The sequence below is a fragment of the Dendroctonus ponderosae genome, unplaced genomic scaffold, assembly GCF_020466585.1.
Source record: "Dendroctonus ponderosae isolate FM_Combo_2020 unplaced genomic scaffold, Dpon_F_20191213v2 Dpon_F_20191213_2, whole genome shotgun sequence".
Taxonomy (NCBI): domain Eukaryota; kingdom Metazoa; phylum Arthropoda; class Insecta; order Coleoptera; family Curculionidae; genus Dendroctonus; species Dendroctonus ponderosae.
In genome coordinates this window covers 17,109,111-17,114,431 of record NW_026018165.1, presented here as the reverse complement: position 1 = coordinate 17,114,431, position 5,321 = coordinate 17,109,111, and the positions used below count along the sequence as shown (strand labels likewise).

The 5,321-nt window shown below is 33.5% G+C and overlaps 1 protein-coding gene across 1 annotated transcript in view; it reads right to left on the bottom strand.

Annotated features, from left to right (window-relative positions):
- Window positions 1-5,321, bottom strand: part of LOC109536714 (protein yellow) — a 12,142-nt gene that overhangs the window by 5,268 nt on the left and 1,553 nt on the right. The gene's annotated exons all lie outside the window — the stretch shown is intronic.

The window sequence follows — 5,321 nt, the reverse complement described above, 5'->3', positions numbered from 1 at the left end:
AACCTTTTTTTAATTATTATTGACATTTGCCTAAACATCAACACGATGGACCCAAAATTTATCGAATTTCTATTTTCATCTCGGAAACATTTCAATGTATGTTCTTGAAGAATCTAAATAATTATTTATTATTGCGGGTAGTTTCTCAGGCGATACAACGGTTATAATTTTTTTAAATCAATTTGTGCAATTCAGTAAAAAAACACAAATTTTTTAAAGTAAACTTGAAAAATAATTTTTATTTGCAGAAATACCATTGGCCTGCTCAACGCTTTTTATTTTTTTGGTCAAAAAACTGGGCATTTCTTCAAAAAACTCAAAATATATTTTTTACTTCCAACTCAATGTTAAATTTAAAAATAACCTTCGTTTAGGAAAAAAAAACAGAATCAAATGTTGAAATTGCGGTTATTTTCTTGGACAATACACACGAGATTTTTTGTGTCCAACTGAATGTGGAATTGAAAAATAATTATAATTTGCACAGAATTTTCATACATATCTCGAAAAAATATAGACAATATCACTTTTCTAGGATTTTCTTTGGTAGAATGTTTCGCGAGTAATATTTTCATAAAAATCTTTGGGTTTATTAATTTGTTTTTAAAATGCTTAAATATTAAAATCTTGATGTTTTTGTCTTGATATTCAGATTGCAAGCAAACGACACGCAAATATGTGAAATTTTGAAGAATCTTTAGCAAAATTTGCACTGTATTTATATGCGCTTACAAGAATATTCATAAGCCACGCTCGAATACGAAATGCATTGGAAAATCGCTGTAAAATCTTTACTGAATTTATTTCAAATACAGTTTTTAAGTGCGCGTATTCAAACGATTATAACGGATCTGAAAAGTTCCAAGTACCTTGTGCGTTTTTAATAAGCGGCACACTTATCTACTTACTACTTTAACATTAAGTACTATAAGTAACGTTACTCAATATAAATATTTTTGCATTTTCACACCATAAGGAAAATGGGTACAGGCAGTCAAAAGCACATAAAAGTAAATTGCCTTAGACATACATTTTATCTCAATTTTTTTATTAACAACATACGAAAATCATTATTTGAATTTCTTCAGTAATAAGTGAAAAGTTTTATAAACAACCGCTAATTAAGATAAAGCAAACATGTACATTGGTTGTTGTTTGCAAAGAAATGTTTACGTCTGGGTTTTCAGCTGATTAAAAAAAATCCGTCTAAACTGAGCCTTTCTACCAATCATTATACAATTTGTAATTAGTGGTTTTAAATGGAAAACTGTGGATTCTTCATGCAGCAGAAACTGTTTTTGCTCCTGCATTTTTCTCTTTAACACCCTGCATAATCGGGATGGTTTACTCGTCTTCTTCGCACTGCTGTAAGCAATGATTTAATGCTAATTTTATGCTAATTTTCTGAACAACCAGTGGTTGGGCTCAGTACAACTCCAACCAAAAAAATTGTCATTCAAGATCATGAAAATCCCTTCCATAAGCGACATTTAAACAATCAACTAACCTGATTATATTTCGTTAACAATGGGTTTATTTACGAAAAGCGTGCATCATTCGGCAGGAATTTTTGCTCGAAAATTACAACCGGATCTCCGATGTACCGATTGTCCAAATTTTCCGCAAGTAGTCCGCACAATAACGGTCATCCTTCCTTTGAAGTGCCTTTAGTATTCTAGATTAAGTGTTCTCATATTAATTAATAAAGTACCGCTACGAATGATATGATTTAAGTGTACGTAATGGGCGTATTGTTATATGGCTTTGCAGGCCATATTTTAATAAGCGCTTTACTGCTATGGAGCAGCACTTACGTACTTGGCAAAGAAATGCTCAATTTTTCCCGTAGTTAAATGCTACTAGAGTACATACGTTTAGAGTGCGATTTAAACAGTTTTCTTCCTTAATGGCAAAACTTAAACACTGAAGAGATTTTTATCCAAAGGATCGCTCCATTCATCCCAAATGAAGGTTTTAAGTCAAGGGTTTATAGCTTTAGTTCACTCACTTATTTCAATGAGAATCATAACTGAAAAAACTACAGAACAGACTTGCAAAAACTGTTTTCTGAAGGTAGCAATGTGAATCATAAGTGACTAAATCTGAAACTCGCATCATGCGCCCGAATTTTTTTCACCTTGATGTTTCGGCACTAAGAAGAATCCACCTACAACTGGACAATAATAAAACTATCATCAGTATTTTCGTATGCATAACCAGCAACCTTTACGCTTTATTTTACCGCTGAATACCCACGACAAATAGGTATATTAAACGAGTTTTTCATGGTCACGCATTTTTGTATTCGTTTGAGCACATGATGGTCAAAACTATGTAAATAATTAATATTAGCGCGTTACGTTTCATGTCTATTCGGGCAGTCTTTTTCCAATTCTATATTTCCATTAAGCGCGCGTTTTTGTTGACAATGTGGAACGCAGTTGATAAGAAGTTGGAGTGATATTCCATGAAAATTTCTCAAAATGCTAAAAAACTCGAGTGCTTAGGCGCCAGTTCTATGGACTGATGAAAATGTTAAACCGTAAATTCTGCATTTTGAAAGGGAGCAAGAAATTGCGAAATTTTCGAACACAGTCGGCAAATCTTCCGCACATTTTTTCTTAAGTGCGTCATGTTTTATGTGATGCAAAGAATTAAAAAATGTGCATATACAAACAGTATTTACTTTAGTATTTACAATCCAGAACATTTCATGCATGGAAAACCTGAGACAATAAAGAATTCTTATACTCTGCAATGTTAATCACATGCATTAAGTAGAAAGAATGAAATTATATTGGGCAACAGTACAATCTGAACACTCATCGCACTGGAAATCTTAGAATTAAGTCAGATTTTTATGACGTTATTGTGCTTTTTTACATTTTATCAATATTATCGGTTAAATAAGTCAGTTAAATCGCAAGAGTTTTCTCATTGTTCGAAAGTGCAGGGTTCGTTGTTGCGCTAAGTAAACCACCTCTGAAGATGCGAGCCACTCATAACTGCGAAACGCTAGCAAGAAATTATTTTCCACGACGGTCTAAAAGCCCAGTTTCCGAACTAAGTTCATTCACTTGCCACTCACCTTGTGATCCTAAAAAAACTAGTCTATTATTACAGAATAAATTATTCTAGAGAAGAAAAACGTTGTGTGTTGTTATCGTTATAAACAATAATGTTATTGCAAAACTACTATTTTCCGGTAACGCGATTAGATCTGCATTGGCCGATACGATTTTGACTTCATTGACAAAGAAAAAACCATTGCGGGACCACGCGCTGCACTTCCTAATTTAAAATTAGAACTGCATTAAAATGGGGGTTTTTAAATACATTTTTATTATAATTAACTTTTTCTGTTAATTGCTGGCTTGGCTGCTTATTGATATTTTTTTTACCAACCAATTTTTTCTGAGTAGGTACACAACCTAATTAAATCTAATTTGTTATACGTTTTTGTTTTATTATACAGGGTGATTCAAAAAAGAGCCGATATAATCGATTAAAATGTAAAATTGTTAGAAAACCCATTAGTTTGGGTTGGTTAGTCACTCAATTAAAACGCCATCGATTCCGAAACGACTCCACATCGATTGCTTTATAACCGACGTTTCGATCTTTTTATCATCACCAGAATAAAGTATTGCATAATTTCTTTTTTGCTGTCGTACACTGTTTCTTGGTTGAGTTGCCAGTAGCAACCCGCAAAAAATAAAACGTTTTTTTATTAAATTAAATGTACAATCTTTGAAGTTCTACCAAACTGTATGCAAAAACACTGATGATGATTTGAACTCCGAAACCCACGTAATAAAATAATCTATGAGGATTCGACGGAAAAACGTGTAAAGCTTCGAAAAATGTAGCTCCAGAAGCGCCTCGGTATCGAACTATCGGGTGTTTCAAGTTCATTCTTTCTTCATTTTCAAGTTTCAAGCAATTTTCCTAATCGGGAAAACGAAAGTTTCACAATTACTTTCTTTGCTTGAAACTTTTCAAGCAAAAAACAAAGAAAATTGTTTGAAAACTCTTGGCAATGTGAATATACAGTGTGTTTTCCTTACTTAAGTCGTGCAGCAAATGTTTTATAATTAATGAAAAGGCAAAAAATGATTCCTTATAAAAATTCTGCATGGTCTAAAACCGCGAATGCAATCAAGAGATGCCATTTTTCTCAGCTGCATAAGAGCAAATTAGCCTTTTTTCAGCTGATATCGAAAATTGTCATAAGTTGAGCAGACTTGAAAAATACGTTAAAATATGCAATTATGTCGATCAATCGTGAAAAACTGTTGCTAGAAAAATCATAGACAAAACAGCCATTATAAGAAAAAAATACGACCTGCAACGGTTCGTACTCAAGTGAACCTCAATTTATGCGTTGATTGATTGCAATCCGAGAGTAAAAGGACGTAAATGGTAATAAAACGATTTGCACAGTTAAGTTGCGAATTTTAATCATTAGTGTCCTGTTTATTCGCAGTGTTCCCTAAAAACATTATCTTTAATAATATGATATTTTTATCTTTCCTGGGTCTCAGTCAAAGTGTGAAGTAAACATTTTGAAAATTTTGAACATCGTTTCTTTCATTACGTTTCGGCGAGCCAACAGCGCCATCATCAGATTTAAAATTTACACACTCATTATTGGTAAAAATGTCAGATTGAGTCAATCTCACGCACGTACAGAACCAGTTTCGAGTCTATTCGTCGTCCTCAGCTGGGTTTAGCCTGAAAGGTTCACGCTCGAAACGAGTGTTTGTGGGTGCGTGCCTGAGATTAACACCTCTTGAAATCAGTAGATACCAACTTTCGAGAGCGGACCTGCACTTATCAATTGATTGGTCTTTAGAAATTTTTATAAAATTTTATTTTGCACAGGGTGATTCGGGAAGAAAATATTGTAAATTTTACTAAGCAGTGCGTATCATAATGTCCAAAGTTTGCGTTTTAACTTGTAGATACTGTTTAGAAAAATCGAAAAAGCAATTCGCTAGCGAAGTTCCATATTGCTGAAGCAATTTCCTTTAGTGCTGGTTCAAAATTTACGATTCGTCAAATTATTATGACCTTAAAACATCATAAGGTTGTTGTTCCAACAACCTTAAACTTTGATGCAAAATGCGCAAATAAGCTTTAGTCAACTGATGTTGTTTTTTATGTATATTAGAGGAAATCATCAACATTTTCAGGGCATTAAAGCCCGTGTCGCATGCATCCGTTTGTACGATGATACGATGGTACGAAAGTGTTTCTATTGGTTGGAGATCTGTCAATTCGTCCGTCGCCGTACGACGTGGACGAATTGACAGATCTCC